Raw genomic sequence first — 18967 nt, 5'->3', positions numbered from 1 at the left:
AATTTATCTTATTAACATGTGTTATTTATCTTTTACCTATTACAACGCCTTTTGAGACTTCATGCAAATTGTTTCCCATTTCATTTTGTTAGGACTCCCAAGCGTCAAAGACAGGGTCAAATGCAATAGAGGCCTAAGGTATGTATGCAAAGTCTTAGTTAAAGCCTTTTTGTGATCTCAATTTGGATTTCTCGTATGTGTGATAGAAATACCTTACGCCTACTCTACAATTCTAATATTTTAGCACTTATCATACAGGTTGTGCCTCCAGCATTGATTCATTAGAGCTTGTACCTCTTGCTAGCATGGGAGATCTAGCCCAGGTTGCAATACATTTTTTATTTTTTTTTACTCTATTTGTAATCCCTAATGCCACTCTATAATGCTAAAATTTTATCGCTTATCATATAGGTTGTGCCTCATACTAGCATTGATTCATCAGTGCTTGTACCTCCTGCTAGCATGGGAGATCTAACTTAGGCTACAATACATTTTTTGTTTTTTAACTCTATTTGCAATCCCTAATGCCACTCTATAATGCTAACATTTAATTGCTTATCATACAGGTTGTGCCTCATACTAGCATTGATTCATTAGTTCTTGTACCTCCTGCTAGCACAAGAGATCTAGCTCAAGATATTGTACATTTTTTGTGCTTTTACTTTATTTGTTATCCGTAATGTCACTCTATAATGCTAACATTTTATCACTTATCATACAGATTGTACCTCCTATGAGCATTGATTCATTAGTAGTTATGTCTCCCATCATCACTCTACCTCATCATTTTGTGAGGAGTCCCACCTATCAATGAAGGAGCCCATTACTGCTATCATTCAGTCCAACTATGGGACAAAGGGATGACGTAATGAACAACTCAACTATCCACAATTTAGAACCCAATTTCTAGTTATTTTCATATTACTTATAGATAAGATATTTGATAGTGTATTTTAATTTTTCTTCTCCAAACAGTTGGTAAGCCACAACCTGCATCAAAGAGGCTCAATTTTGATGATCCTGCAGTCATAGATATTGATAGTGATATACATATGTAGTTGTGGTCATCACATGACATTGACATATATTCTACTTTTGTATTGTATATACTTGAGATTTGTATTGTGCACATTCAATATTTATATTGTACACATTCAACATTTTTAGGGTATTCAACCTTTTTATTGTATGTATTTGATATTTGTATTGTGCACATTTGACATTTCTATTATACACATTTGGCATTTATTGGGTATTTGACTTTTGTATTGTATCGATGAGACATAACATCATTTTGTAGCTATATGATTGATATGACATAATATATTGTTCATTTTGATATACATTAAACTTGGATTTCCATCCAACTTGTTCAAAGTGTTTATACAAACTTGTATTTTAGCTTACTTTCTTGCAATTAATCAAACACATGAGCGTTCATTATTTTATACAGAAAATGTAACATGTTTTTCAAATTCATTATAACATGTAATCATATGTCACATATTTTTTTGTAATAAGACATGAAAAGTAAAAATATGTCATGATTTTTGTATTTGTGTCAAAGATCACAGCCCGATAGTGCATAGAGACCCTTAGGGACACTTCCATTCAATGTGGTTGATATCGTCAAAGGGATGTTGTGGTTGAAATGAGGTTGGTTCTACCCTAAGCCTAACCAACCAAAGCTAATAGAGTAGACAATTTGATCCTAGGACCAACAGTTTGAAATATACACAACCTTGCTCATTTTAAATGAGCAACATTACAACTTTTGGCAATAGGTGAGATACAGATGCCAAATCCAAAAAAAGTCATATCTCTAAAAACTAAGATAGGTTGTTTTAGGCCTAGATAATGTGATCTTGTAGCACCTAATAGTTTGTCAATACCTTACATGAGCTTAGAGAAATGCTTGATCAAATATTGCAACCTAATGGTGCTTAGAGACCCTTGGGAACATTTCCATTCAGTGTGGTTGATACCATCAGAGGGATGTTGTAGCTGAAATGAGGTTGGTCCTAACCTAAACTTGACCAACCAAAGCTTACAATGTAGACAATTTGATCCTAGGACCAATGGTTTGAAATATACACAACCTTGCTCATTTTAACTGAGCAACATTGTAACTTTTGGCAATAGGCAAGATATGGATGCCAAATACAAATAAAGTCAAATCTCTAAAAACTGAGATAGGTTGTTGTAGGCCTTGATAACATGATCCTATAGTACCTAAAAATTCATCAATACCTTGCACGAGCTCAAAGAAATTCCCAATCAAAGATCGCAACTTGATGGTGCTCAGAGATCCTTAGGGACGCTTCTGTTCAGTGTGGTTGATATTGTTAGAGATATGTTGTGGTTGAAAAGAGGTTGGACCTAGCCTAAACCTAACCAATTAGAGCTAACAGAGCAAACAATTCGATCCTAGGACCAATGGTTTGAAATATACACAACCTTGCTCATTTTAATTGAGCAACATTACAAATTTTTGCAATAGGTGAGATACAGATGCCAAATCAAAACAAAGTTGAATCTGTAAAAACTAAGATAAGTTGTTTTAGGACTAGATAATGTGATCCTATAGCACCTAACAATTTGTCAATACCTTGCACGAGCTTAAAGAAATACCTAATCAAAGATCACAACCCGATGGTGCTTAGAGACTCTTTTGTTCAATGTGGTTGATACCATCGGAGGGACGTTGTGGCTGAAATGGGGTTGGTCCTAGCCTAAGCCTGACTAATTAGAGCTAATGGTGTAGATAATTTAATCCTAGGACCAATGGTTTGAAATATACACAACCTTGCTCATTTTAACTGAGAAAAATTGCAACTTTTGGCAACAAGAGAGATACAGATGCCAAATCTAAACAAAGTCAAATCTCTAAAAATTGAGATAGGTTGTTGTAGGCCTAGATAATGCAATCCTTTAGCACTTGATAGTTCATCAATACCTTGCACGAGCTCAGATAAATTTCTGATCAAAAATCACAGCCCGATGGTGCTTAGAGACCCTTAGGGATGCTTCCATTCAGTGTGGTCGATACTATCAAAGGGACGTTGTGGCTGAAACGAGGTTGGTCCTAGCCTAAACCCGACAAATCAAAGCTAACTGAGTAGCCATGGATTGCTAGGAAAAGTCAAAATTGTTGATTAGGTCCTAAGTTGGTAAAAAGTTGCTCAATGAGCCAAAAGTTGTTGAATAGGTTAAAAGTTGTTAGTGATGGGCCACTGAGGTATTAGGTTACTTAATACATCCTACAAATCTTAACTAAATCCATATAAGTTGAAAATAATTTCTAAAAATTTAAGGATATCATCAAAGCCACAAAAAATAATTATATGGTATTAAAATATGCACATGTTACATGTTTTCTCTTTTTTATATACAAAATTTGGCATCTAAATATGCACATGTGACATCTCTTATCATATTTTTATACAAAGTATGCAATAAAAATATGCATATGTTACATGTTTTATCTTTTTTTTATACAAAATTTGGCATCTAAATATGCACATGTGACATCTCTTATCGAATTTTTATACAAAGTATGGCATACAAAGATGCACATGTTGCATGTCTTCTCTTTTTTATCTACAAAATTTGCCGTCTAGATATGCACATTACTACGAAGTTGCAACATTTCGCATAACATATATACAAAATTTTCAAAATTATTCTACCATATGTAGAATAATTTACTTATATAGCACACAATCAAACAAGAGAACCTTCTGGATCAACTCTAACCCTTATTGTATCAAATATTTCCTCATGATCAGATTTGTGTACTTTCCACAACTTCTTATTAAGAGGCCTACCACAATACAATATCAATTGATTATTTATTGCAATAATAAGGTTAGAGTAATAAAGAATATTTATGTGTGTCTCAAAATCCTCAAATAACCACATGTAGATTTCTTGATAGGGTACCTACATTTAATTGTAAAGACAATTTAAAGTCAAAATGCCAATACATTATACATGAAAAATTGACTTAAATAGATATTATGGTAGCTTGGGACAAAAATATACCACCTTCTAAACCATGTGTCTATCACAACAATGGATCCTATTGGATACTCAATAACCTCACCATTAATGGCTATAGCTATTAATTTTTTTGGGGCTCAATACACTGACATAGAAAGTAATCTATTCCTTCATCATTATTCTCATATGAAATAACTGCATATACATGACCCGCATTATATAGAAGGATAAGTTAATGGAAATTTTAAAATTAATCTATTTTAACCAAGTATTAAATTGATAACTTAGTACCTGGTTCAACTAGGTCAGATACATGCTCAAAATCTATTGATGCTTCAACCTGGTTGAGTTGTAGTGTTGTAGGAAGTCAATATGAATCAATTGGATGCAAAGGTCTACAAGACTATTGGTCAACCCACTCTTTTGATTCACATTCATCCCATAAATGATGCATACACAAAGAGAAAAAGCATGCAAGCTTTCTAGTATGAATACCTAGTAATGCTACATTTGAACTTCAAAATTAATGTATCTCACTTGATCTTGTAAGTGTACAACAATCTTGCAAATTTTCAATGTTAGGTTCACGTATCAACCAAAAATATGTAGAAACCATAGACTTACATGTATTACCTAGCCCCATCATAGAATTACACCATTGGACAATTGTTTCAGTATTTTCTAATATTGCGCCACCTTCATACTTTAATTCCTCTCTACTAAGGGCTCTTTTCACACATGTTCTCCATTTCCATGTCCTACCTCAATGAAATTCCAAAAATGTTGCACTCCACTTGTCACATGTGTCCTACTCAAAGAATAGAACATCCTTGCATTCTTGAATTGTGCAGTGCAATGGTTTGACCATATAATGTATTGATTGTATCTTTCATCTCTTTCCCTCAAATTGTCATAGAAAACTCTAAAACATCCTTGCACAAACTCTGATGAATGAATTCTATGTGTACAAAAATTGACACTTGTATAGAGTTGAAATACATTGGTTGCACTTCATTTTGAGGTTTTAGTGTATAGTTTTCATCGAAGTCAACAATTGACACAATTATACCCAAGGGAAAATTGTCCTTACACAACTTGAATTGCTAGCCATCTAACCATCTAGCTCTATGTGTATGACCTATGTAGTCATAAACTATTTTCTCTTGAAATAATTTCATAAAATCAGCTGCACATACATCACTATTCACTAATTCACACCTCTTCAATTCTTTTCCATCTTTAACACCATATATAATTGATTTGTACTTTCCAAGAGAAACTAGTGTCTTACCAATTTCATGTGTGTTATCTAGATGTAGGCTCTATGCAACTTTTGCAAACCACCACATTGAGGGCAAAATCCTTTCAAATACATGGTCTTATAATAAATGCACCCATCATCTTGTTTACATAGTACACTTGCAATAAATTCTCTCAGTGACTTAGGATGTAATTGTTGACCACATTCCTGCAATATTTCATTAGTATGCAAAGTAAAACATATATAACAATAAACATCATAATGCCTAGAAAACTCAACATGAATCCTACAACAACATGTAGTACATGTATGATTTATCTTAATGTAGAATGGTTTTGTCATCTCAAAAACTCTTTGGCTGATTTTAATTCAAGGAAATCTTTGAAGAAACATTTCATAAAATTGTATTTGAGTCATATCCAAAAAAAAATTTTGCATGTGGCTCACGGTTTCTTTTTCCAATTCATCTTTTGACAACATCTTTTTGGTTTGGTGAAGCCCTTGTGTTGTCACACCAAAAGTTTTCTATTAATGTTCTTAGTGCATCAACCATAACTTTATCCTTACGTGGGAGTCTACCTTTGAATGACAAAAAAGAAGTCTCATTAGAATTCTCAATTTTCTCTCACCTCACTAAGGCTTTGACTAGCGTTGTTCTACTTATCCTTAATAATTTACTTGTTTTTCTTACCATACAATTTTTCATCATTTCCTTTCTAATAATGGTTGATGTGAGGACCTATCGATTTGTATTAGCATCTTTAGTACATGCTTTTGAACCAATGGATTTGTATGCATCAAAGAGATTTCTAGAAATGGTTCTTTCACTACTATTTTCATATGTTCTTAACCCCAAAATTCTCATTGTATCTTTAAATTTCAGATTTTTAACCATTTCAACAAGAATTTCTCAACTTCTACTTTGATTTAAATTTTCAAAATAGTTATTCCAAATCTTTCAAACAATTCTCCTACAATTTCTTTCTAACATTTTATCATGCATTGGCTTCAAAATATTTTCATCAATATTAATTAGAAACTTTGGTTTTCTACAAATTATTCTAGGAGATGTTGATGTACATGCATGATCTATATTTTCATTACTTACATCATGTGCATTCATCGTTTCAACTTGAGATGTCACATTAGGGGCATCAGGTGATGTAAGTGTATTTGTCATAATCATTTCAATTGGGGTATGTTGAACATTTTTGTCTGAAAAATTAGGTGCACTTTTGACATCAATATCAATAGGTAGATTTTCATCACTTACATTGGAGGCATTTGATGATGTACCTTCACATAATCTCCTCATACACTCCCTTGTTTTTGCCTTTGATGCCTCTCATTTTTCAATCATTCCTCTCTCTTTCTTTCCCATGATTATAGATGCAAATTACCCTACAAACAATAACATGAAAAAAAAAAAAAAGATACTAACATGATTATTTTATGCTCAATCATAAGATACTAACATAAAATAAAGTGTTGGCACATGAAAAATATTAAATTTAGCATCTTGAAGCACAAAAATACTTAAACTTGCATATCTGGTATACAAATACATGTGAACAGTAGTAGAATATGGTCCAGACCACATTGAAATAACATAATAATCGTTGACATGTTGTTTTATTTATAGTTTTCAATAACCTAATAGGGTTTTGTATAACCTAATCAGGTTATTGAGTTCTAATTGCATTGTCCATATGGACAAATAACCCAATCGGATTATACAAAACTCGATCAAATTTTAGAAAACCCAATCAGGTTCTAGTTTACTACTACACAAAGGTAGACTGAAGGAGGGAGGGAGTGATGGAGAGAGAGAGAGAGAGAGAGAGAGAGAGAGAGAGAGAGAGAGAGAGAGAGAGAGAGAGAGAGAGAGAGAGAGGGTGAGGATAGGATAAAGAGATAGAAGGGGATATGAAGAGGGAGAGTGATTAAGAGAGATGGAGAGTGAATGGGGGTGAGAGAGAGAGAGAAGAGGATAGGAGAAAGAGGATACTTAGGATATGAGAGAGATTATGGGATAGGAGGGATGGAAAAAGATATATATATATATATATATATAGAGAGAGAGAGAGAGAGAGAGATTAGGGGATATGATAGAAAGAGTGAGAGAGAGGTGGAGAGAATGAGTGAGAGAGAAGGGGATAGGAGAAAGAGAGAGGGGATGTGTGTGTGTGTGTGTGTGTGTGTGTGTGTGTGTGTGTGTGTGTGAGAGAGAGAGAGAGAGAGAGAGATTAGGAGATAGGAGAAAGAGAGAGAGATGGGATATGAGAGAGAGAGAGAGATAGAGAGAAAGAGATTAGGGTATATGATACAAAGAGAGAGAGAGAGAGAGAGAGAGAGAGATGGAGAGAATGAGAGAGAGGGAGAGAAGGGGATAGCAGAAAGAGAGGGAGGATAGGAAAAAGAGAGAATGAGAGAGAGAGGATGGGATGGAGAGAGGGGGGATAGGAAAAGGAGAGAATGAGAGAGAGAGAGAGGGGGGGGGGGGGGATGGGATGGATAGAATATTTAGCTCAGACATGATAGAAAGAGTGAGAGAGAGAAGGGGATGAGAGAGAGATTAGGGGATAAAATAGAAATAGTGAGAGAGAGAGAGAGAGAGAGAGAGATTAAAGGATATGATAGAAAGAGTGAGAGAGAGGTGGAGAGAATGAATGAGAAAGAATATAATAGGAGAGGGAGAGAGGGAGAGAGAGGGAGAGAGAGATTAGCGGATATGATAGAAATTGTGTGTGTGTGAGAGAGAGAGAGATTAGGGATATGATATAGAAAGAGTGTGAGAGAGGTAGAGAGAATGAGTGAGAGAGCAGGGGATAGGAGAAAGAGAGAGAGGGGATATGTGTGTGTGTGTGTGAGAGAGAGAGAGAGAGAGAGATTAGGGAATAGGAGAAAGGAGAGAGAGGGGGGATATGAGAGAGAGAGAGAGAGAGAGAGAGATTAGGGGATATGATATGAAGAGTAAGAGAGAGATGGAGAGAATGGGAGAGAGGGAGAGAGGGGCATAGTAGAAAAAGAGGGGGGTAGGACAAAGAGAGAATGAGAGAGGGAGAGAGGACGGGATGGAGAGATAGAGAGAGAGAGAGGGGATAGGACAAAGAGAAAATGAGAGAGAGAGGATGTGATGGATAGAAGAATTAGAGGATATGATATAAAGAGTGAGAGAGAGAATGGGATGAGGGGGGGGAGAGAGAAAGATAGATAGAGAGAGGGGGGATATGAGTGTGTGTGTGTGTGTGTGTGTGTGTGTGTGTGTGTGAGAGAGAGAGAGAGAGAGAGAGAGAGAGAGAGATTTGGGGAAAGGATAGAAAGAGTGAGAGAGAGATATAAGGGGATAGGAGAAAGAAGGAGGGGTGATAGGAGAGGGAGAGCGAGAAAGAGAGAGGGGGGACAAAGAGAGATATTAGGGGATAGGATATAGAGTGAGAGAGAGAAGGGGATAGGAGAAAGAGAGACGAGGATAGGATAAATAGCAAAAATGAGAGAGAGGGAGTAATCTAGAGAGAGGATGGGATGGAGACAAGGATTGGATGATATGATAGACACTCTTTTATTAGAATACATAACCTAATTTCTCTCTCCCTCATTCCCTCCCTCAATCTAATCTTGTGAAGTAGTAATACAAAACCCAGTCAGGTTTTGTAGAACCCGATCAAGTTCTGAATGCATTTTTTATTTTCATAACCTAATCATATTATTTGAACGCCAAAAACTAGATTGGGTTATGGCTTGGTGATACCTAGGAAAATTACCCAAAGGCTTAGGAGACTGTTTTCCCTCCATTTTTTTCCTTTAGACTTTTTTTCATCTTCTAAGATGAATTCTCATCTTTTCCTTCATTAGATTTTCTAATAATGAAGTGAGTGTCTCTAAAATCACCACCATAATCTTACACATCTTCTTAGCTTTCTAACCATATCATTTTTTCATTTTTTGAACAACATTAACATTGTAAACTTGACATTCCTCACAAATATATGTCTAGCATTTTTTTAATAACCTTTTATATACTAAACAATATTCTACACTTGATTCTATACACTTTTTATATTAAAAAAATTATTTTTAAATTATTTTGATGCAAGTTATGCTTAGCACACGAACAGGCACCAAAATTTCAGGATGTAGTCAGTTCAATAATTCATAATTAAAAAAATACTTATCATAAATTTACAAAAAATACACAACTTCTAGATATGACTCTTAGCTATCATCCTACCAAAGGGACATGCAAGATACTAAATATAACTTGGTCTTTTGTGTTGCACACAAAAATAGCTATATTATGTTTTCTTTAAAAACTAGGAACTATTTTTCATGTGCAGAAGGTTTGACCCACCTAATCTTATCCATTTTGTAAAAACTCTAGTATGTTAGAAAGTAGATTCAAAGTACTACAATTTATATGTTTTACACATCTAGTCATTTTTAGTGGATGACCCTCAAATGTCTCATCCAAGTTCAAGTTTACCTGATTTTAGAAAAAAGGTGTCCAATTATGACCCCCCTTTTTGTACACCATCTTGGTGCGCTCACACTGATTCAACCTTTGTTTTAACTCAACAACCACATGCAAATCAGAAACCAAATGGATACTATGAGGAAAAAACTTCACTCCACAATACTCAAAGGCAAAATAGATACTTTTGTAGATTGAAGAATGAAGACAAATGCATTAACGAAGGTAAGAAGGTTTTACATTTATATAATGGATAATGAGGCATAATAGAGATTAAATTCATTTGTAGAAAAAAGGGAATTACAATAGCAAAGCGGAATACTGCTACCAAAGAATCAAAAAAATGACCAACCCTAAGAAGGGTTACAAAATTTACTTTTATACTGCAAGTATAACTCAGATAGCTTCTACCCTAAGGCAAAACTCAACAACTACATTTAAGATGATAGAGAAAAATCATTGTAAATCAAGGGAAAGAATCTGATCATGGTACACATCCAGATTCAAGAAAATCATTTCTATTCATCAAACAAAACCTTAAAAAGATAGAAACGGCGGCCATTAATACTTTGACCAAATAGATGGATAACCAAGTGATGAAGAGAATTTCCTTTACATCTATTAGGCATGAGGAATGTCAAAGAGTGGTTGCATGTGATCAAAAGATTGATCCACCATTAAAGAGATTCTTACTCTATATTATGGACATGCCAAATCAACTAAGTCAACAAGTCAACTGGATTTGACCACCTAACCTTGCCATGTGGCCCAATGCTATTTAAATATTCTGCCACCTTGTCTATCTTTCTAACTTTATGTTGACCTGTTGACCTAACCCTAGTCACATCTTCACCACCTTTTTATCTTTATTAACAATTAACCTTGTGAAATTGTGAACTTTAACCAGAATTGCTTACTCTCCACCCAAGCTCGTAAGGCACGCGTCAACCAATCATTATGTCACTATGGATCATGACCTCACATATTAGGTTAGTGGCATAATGATGATGCTCAATCTACTTTCAATTTGACAGTCCTAAAAATGCATCGACTTTTGTCAGTACCTCATCTAATCAAAACTTTTTACCACACCAACTCATTCTAACATCCCTTTTGTTGCTTGTAGCCCATAACTGAAAAAGACCCCACACATCCACGTGTCACATCATTGCCACCTCACTATATAAGCATACAATTTTCCATAGCAATAAGGTGAAAACCTTTGATCATCCCCGATCTGACGATGGACCAGAGCACATCAAAAAATTGGCCCACCTTGTAAAACATGAATAAAAATTTGTCGACTATTACCTCATTTGACAACTCCACCAGTCACAAGGAAGGAAGTCCCACTAAGATGCATGGAACATTGTTGCTATGTCTTTATGACTTTTGGTCATGCAACTTTTGATAATGATAAAGAACTACTCATCGATCTTTGGAAGATCAGATAGATGAGAAGATACAGACCTGTGAAGATCTTTATAACATGTGATCACTTAAAGACTTAGGAAATAAAATATAACTCAAGGTTTTAATGTATCCTTTATAATATTGGACCATTTAAATTTTTGAAAATATGACCATTGGGCATGTTCGACAAACAAAACCTAATTTTTGTGGGAGGGAAAATATGGCTAACATAAACCCCAATCCATACGTACGATCATAAATTTTATTATCCAAAGGTACTTGTATACCTTGCTCATATTTACCACATCCTTTCCCATTAAATCCTTATTTCTAAAGATAATGATAACCAAAACCATACCAATCATTCATTTCAGATAGACTCCAAGGAGCGGCATATGTCACAATATCATAACAATAAAGTTTTATTGTTTCAATCATTTCTTGTACCAAAGTAGCAACAAAATTACTTTTTAGTTCCTTAGAAAGTGGAGAGGGAATAAACTTGTTTCTCAAATTTAGTTTGTTGCTTCATGAATTCCAAATTAGAGACCTTATATTCTCCAAGGAAAGTAGGATTAAAATCCTGTTGGGTGATGCGACGCACTCCCCTGCCCACAGGTGGTTAATTACGTGGTGTTCCATGTTCACTAACAGTCATGGCTTTTGGTGCAACGGTAAATGGGCCCAACAATTGGTATCAGAGCCTGGTTTTGGCCTGGTCATGCGTTCAAATCTCCCCGGTGCCTTCTCGACCCGCATAAGCACCTGGTATGCGCGTCGAGGGGGAGATTGTTGGGTGATGCAATGCGCTCCCCTGCCCACATGTGGTTAATTACGTGGTGTTCCATGTTCACTAACAGTCATGGCTTTTGGTGCAACGGTTAATGGGCCCTACAAATCCAACATCCCCCAATCATCCTTAGTCAAAGAAGAAGATGAAACTTTAGGCTGTTGAATCTCAGGTTGTTTTTCAATCTCTTTACTTGGTTGAAGAGGCTCAAAGATCTTAACATATTCTGCATTTAGGCAAGGATTTGGCGCATCATCTGCATGTAATGTATACATTAAGTTGTTATAAAGAAATTGAACCTTGCAATGAAGAGTAGAAGGAACTGCATGAATAGTATGTAACCAAGGTCTTCCTAAAAGAAGATTATAATTGAGAGTTCCCGACATGACATGAATAGGCATATTCAGGATGACCGGACCTACTTTAATAGGTAGAGTAATAATGCCCAAAGTTTGTTTTCGCAATATTATCAAATTCACGTATAGGGACATTATCAGGTTGAATAGTAGTAAGATCAGCCTTAATTTCTTTAAAAATCTCCATGCTACAAACTTTAACCCCATATCTATTATCAATTAATATTCTTCAAATGATACTCTAATTAATAGAAACAACAGCCATAAGAGCATCATATTGATTCTACACCTCAAGAGAAGGTAGATCATTATCAGAAAACACAATAGCAGGTATAGAAGGCATAGCATGTATGCAATCCAAAATAGAATGAATGTTGTCTTGATTAGGAGATGAAGTAGGAAGAGAAGATAAATCTTTTTGCAATGCCTAATAATATGTCAGAGAATTTTGAAGTAACTCCCATAAAGATAGATTAGCAAGAGTAGCACATAATTGATCAACTATGTTATACTCCTTAAAAGTAGAAGAAAACTTAGGAGCTTGAGGAAGAATAGGTTGAGAAGGCAGTAAATAAACTAGAACAATAGGTTAAGAGTTATTTCATCTATGATAAGCATGTGAAACGGAATCAATATTATCAAAGAAATCCAAAGGATCTCTAGGTTTACCTTTAATTGTTAGTCGAGGACATCCTTTTACTTTCATCAAAGTTATAGGATATATCATCTTAGGTTTATCAATGTTCCATATAGTGGAACATGAAGGTAACCATGCACACACCCTATGGTAAAGGTCAATCAGAGAGGTTGTGGAGGAGAGTGAAATAGGAATAGGATCAAAGGAGATCTTATCCAGACCATTTTTAGTCTCACTTTCATGTACTTCATTAGGGAATCTATCCTCTTTTATAATAAAAACCTAATCAAAGTATTCCAAACAAGAACCATACATATTGAAAGATGAAAAGCATGAAAATGTAAATGTTTTTGTATTTCTAAAGAAATTTTGCCATTTTTTTATATTTTTAAAACATATAAATGAAATAAATATAATTAACATGCAAGATCTAACACAAGATGCAAATCTAGCACCCAAAAAAAAGCGTTGTCTATCGCAGGTTCACCAAAATGAATAGGGTAAAATTGGATCTCTATTAATGCATAAGACATTCACCAATATATATATATATATATATATATATATATATATATATATATATAAAAGAGTTGATATGGAATAAGTAATGGAAATGCTTGAAATTAGACAAGATAAGATACATACGTCGAAGTTGAACCAATCTAGAAATACATGGTTTCTGATGTATGTGCTCAATTTCTAGAAAATTGACATTATGTTCTGGATTGAAAATGTCAAGACAGAGAAAACTTGAAAAACTTTTATCAATCTGAGATCAATTGGCATGGTACAATCTTACTCGGGGCACAATTGTGCCCTGAAAAGTCGACCTTGACCTATTTTTCTCTGATGAAAATTTTGTTCATGGATCTCAAAAGTTCCCCAAAAAGGATATCCAAATCTGTACTCTGATTTTTGAAACAATACCTGCATATATCTAAAAATGGGGTTTTGGGGTGGCTATATAGGGTTTTTCCTTAGTCAAACCCCCATTTTGGTGATTCCCACCTCCACAAATAACTGGATATGATAGAATGTATGTGTGTATTGAATGTGTAATGCCAAGATCTAATCTACTAGATTGAAACCCTAGCATGAATATATATGTATGAGAAAGCAACACATAGACTTGAATAAGATAAGAAAGCATACCAAGTCCCCAAGGCTAAAGTACTCCTACCAAACTCATAATTTGTAATTGCTACCCCATGATTATATCTTTGAATGCTTGAATATCAATTATGGTGGATCAAGGAAGATTGGATCTCTCTTGCTCCAAATGCATGTTCACAATGGTATAAAAAATGCTTGATATGCATAATAGCTTGATCTTCTATATCATTCTCTTACAATCTTGAATCTTCATAGCATCATCTCTTGATTCTAATTGTCCTTCTAGTTCTCTTCTAGTTGTAGAAAGATGCAAACGAGAGTCTTTATATAGAGGCTTCAAGGTGAGGCTCCTAAAGTAACATCAGGACCCATAATTCAAATTTCACCTTGAATTATGGTCCAATCACAATAACCAACTAAGGAGGGAAAATAATTAAATCAATCTCGAATTAAACCCCTTGTGCATTCTAATCTGAAAGCCCAACATTGATTTTGAGACCCTCCGAGACCAAAATCTGAAAAAGGGGATCAAATCCAAAAGAGGGTCAAGGTCGACCTCGACCTTGACCTAGGTCAAGGATGACCTCGACCCTACCCTAGGTTGGGGTCGTTGTTCGACATTGCCTTAGGTCAGGGTCAACCTAGGAGTCAAAACCCAACCAGAGCATAAAGTAGAAAGTCTTGAGGATACTCAAAAATCTAAAAATGATATCAGGATAGGATTGAATGCCAAGAATAGGTACAAAATCCTATAATGAATATGATGAAGGGTAGGAGGACCTATTACTAAGTCCTACCCAAAAAATAGAGCCATAGAGAAAGGAAATTAAGGAGAATTTTTAAGATCCTAACCTAATTTCACCTTAAATGAAAGAATCAAGTGCAAAATGCATTCTAAATGCAAATATATCATGATAAATGTACTAAATGAGGGTGTTAAAGCTACCAAGATGGAAGTGCTTCCATTTTAAGATGATCTACTTTTTCGCCAAGAGCTAAAAGGCTAAAATAAATTACTTAGATTTAAAATTAAAAATAGTTGAATACCCAAAAACCCAATGTGGATTAAATTATTCAATTCAACTTAAATGGAATGAAACTATAATAAAAAAAAAATGATGCGTATAAAATAACCTATTAATCAATAAAATCAACATTTAATTAAATCACTTAACTGCAACAACTACAAACACACACATCACTGATCTACCATAATATGAAATACCAATCTAAACTCTACTCAAAAAATAACTAGAGGTATAATACTAGAATTATGGGCATGCATCATCTATATATGAACAATATTGGCAAAATGTCATGAATACCCAAAAACCCAACATGGATTAAATTATTCAATTAAACCTAAATGAAATAAACTACAATACATTTTTTGATAAATATAAAATAACCACTTAATCGATAAAATTAATATATAACCATATCAATTCACTACAACTACTACTAACACACAGAATCACAGATCTAGATAACATAATCTAAAATGCCAATCTAAACTTTACTCATACAACAACCAGGGGTATAATACTAGAATCATGGATGCATCATCTATATATGAACAATATTGGCAAAATGCCATCTATGGCCAATGTAACTATCTCTTGTGCTACTATTGAGGATAAGACATGCCCAAACCTATGGAACTAGGTGGAGTCGATGTCTAGTACTTATCACTAAAACATACAAACATTAAGTACAGGAACTCGCATAATAAATAACCAAAACATGTATATAATAATCTAGAAATGAAACTAATGAAAGAGTTCATTTTAGAATTGTAATCATTCTTGTGTATTTCAATTTGTGAAACCATTCCTAAGAATAATCAATACTTATTGCATTTTGATCAAAGTATTTAGATATCATTTTGCGACATTTAAGAGCGTATATCAAATTAAACTCCGAATCTAATAATAACTAGGCAAAGTGAGGCGCAATACCATAATGAACTCTGACACCTACATTGGTGAATCAATAAAAACATCTCAATAACCATAGACACATACATCGGTGAATCTCATGAAATCATATCGAGATGAACACAATCAAATATTCTCATATATAAAATAAATTAGATATCATCATATAACATTGTGTCACATTATACAAAGTCATGATGCATATATGATCATCACCCAATCACAAGTAACCTACCATGTAGAAAAATAATGATATCAATATGAACAAAAAGAACAAAAATTGTAGCTAATACAAAAATAATATCATACAAATGATCACAAGATCACATCTTAGCATCTAGCTCAAATTTAAATAGACGAGCAAAATGCAACAATAGAAGATACTATATTTATATAGACATCTCAAAAACAAATAAAAAAATAAAATGATATAACATTTGATAATTTGAACATAAAATCTTAGTTATAAACATAAGCCTTTTCATATAAATTATTGAAAAAAAAATTTAAAAATTCAAAATCATCTCATAATTTCGAGAAATACCAGATTAAGATATTAAATTATTGAGCTCTCTTTATTCTAAATAAAATGAAACAAAATTCATATTACTTTAAAAACTTTTGACAATAAAAGAATCTTATTTACTATCTATAACACTAGACATAACTTTAATCTAAGCTTACACACCATAACCTCTCTTAAATTTGGAGAAAAAAAAGATGAATGTTAAGTGTCTCATGTGCAAAGGCAGGTATTCTCCTCATCTCTAGTAGAGTCCAAAAGGTTGCGTGTAGGTCAATATAGAATAGTACAACTTGAAGGAATGTGAAGAGATAGACAAGAACCAAATTTAGCATTTGTCTTTTCTCAGCAGACTCACACTAACACCTATGAATTTATTAGTCCTGTAATGATGAAGATCACTTGTCTTCATATATAATTTATATTATCACCTTGGGAACTTTGTAAGTTGTACCTTGTGATACACAACTCCAACTCTGGAAAACGAGGATGGTTGCCATTTCAAGAGAGTTTTGTTGTTGAGAATCCCCATAACAAAGTAGTGTGGAAGTGTACATCCATATTCATAACCTATTTCCATGTAGATGCCAATGGGATTATTTTGTTTCTTCTCATTGTTGCAATAAGTCTAACACTCTGCTTTTTCTTGGGTTCCAATGCCCCATATATTAAATGCTCTTGGTAATTGGTGCCCCCTTGGACCATAGGGAAAACCCCATCAATCAATCAATCAAATCCATTTGAATTGAGAAAAAAACTCATGATTAACCCAACAAAAAGGTCAAAATGATGGGCCACTCATTTTGTAAAGGGATTACTTACTCTACCCAATGCCCTAGTCAACCTAGGCCATTTATAAAGGTTGGGTCAATTGAGGAAGACGAATCCCATGCATGGTGAAAAGACCCATATGATTAAGCTATAATTGACATAGAAAGACTATAGGGTAGGAGGGAAGAGAAGCCAATCAATCTCAATTACCGAGGGCGTAACAAAGGGCTTTCCTTTTATTGAAGAGGTCAAAGGAAACCAATAATCTAATGTAAGGACTAAGGGGTATTATTATAATATGAAGGTGTGTAATGAATTTCTTCCAAGTTCCAAGGCACATTGATTAAGTATATAAATCATGCACGTGAAGAGGCAGCCCCTGTTGAAAAGACCACTTCTTTCACGTCCCCATGAAATGCTCATATTGTAAATAACCCCAAAAAAACAAAGCAGGTACTGTGGGCATTAAATTGGACCACGTGCTGCCTCCTGGACAAAGTGCAGTAAGTACAAGGAGTGATCAGAGCCGTCCATCCATCCATCCATCCCATCGTACAGCTGGTCGCGAGGTGACCGAGGAGGGGGGTTGGGTTGACCCGTTTCGTCTGAAAAGAAGATGTGTGGTTCGAACCCAACCGAACGGGACTCGGACCACGACCCGCACCCGGCGCCGGGACCCGGGCCGGGCCCCACCGTGGACGAGAGTCGAGGTGATTCTGGTTCGCTTTTAATACATTTTTTACTCCTGCCATTCGGTGCCCATTACTCTCAACGAGAGGTCCACGTCGAGTCTTAAAGGACTCTTGGTTTACTCGCCCCCTAACTAAACAGGACACCATTAATTGCTTCCTGCTTGATCTTAGATGTGGAAAATGGAAGTGTACAAGTCTAAAGAACCTAGGGTCATTTTCATTTTCATATTTTAGCATTGGTAGACAAGGCACCTAGAATGTAGTTAGAGTGAGTGTTTGGCATTCTAAGAGGAGTTTTATTAAGGAAGTCAAAGGGTTTGTTAGGAATCAAATTTTGTTGTGTGCATGATTATGATACCATAAGCAATGAGGTCGAGATCATACTCCTGCTCTGGGCATATTTTGGCAAAATGGATACCTCTCAATTATTGGCTGTTAACTGAAGAGGTTCTACCTCCCCCCACCAAAAAAAAAATTCGAAGAGGAAAATGTTTAAAGAGGTGGGTTGGGTTAACAATGGTTGTTACTTCTTTATCTAAATGGCAATATGTCATGGAGTGCTCGCCCTATGGAGATATTCAAGTTGTATTAATCCTAGGTGTGAAACAAAACGAAAGTGGAAAATGTTTAAAGAGGAATGGGTTGACATCAATTGTTGTCTCATCGTTTAAAGATCAGTAGATTGGTGGAGATAGAATGAAATTATATCACTAAGTGTTCAGACTATGAATATATCTCGGTCAAATATGTTGACACTCTTAAAAAGTTGTCTCTAATTAGAGGAGAGGATTTAGTATTTGATCATGTTCCAAGCTAATGTATATGGAGAGAGAGAACACACTCTTAGAGTACTTCAGGGTAGCTTTTTGTATATTTATTATGCTTGGAGACCATATGTTGTGAGGTTGGAATTGTACTCGAGGAGCAGATTTTGGCGGAATGGATACCCCTTAGTCTTGGCTCTTAAGCAAAGAGGTTTTACCTTGTCATGTAATAATTTA

This window comes from Cupressus sempervirens, chromosome 10, assembly GCF_028749045.1.
Source record: "Cupressus sempervirens isolate cs-2001-9-10 chromosome 10, ASM2874904v1, whole genome shotgun sequence".
Classification (NCBI taxonomy): domain Eukaryota; kingdom Viridiplantae; phylum Streptophyta; class Pinopsida; order Cupressales; family Cupressaceae; genus Cupressus; species Cupressus sempervirens.
This window is presented reverse-complemented; position numbering follows the sequence as displayed.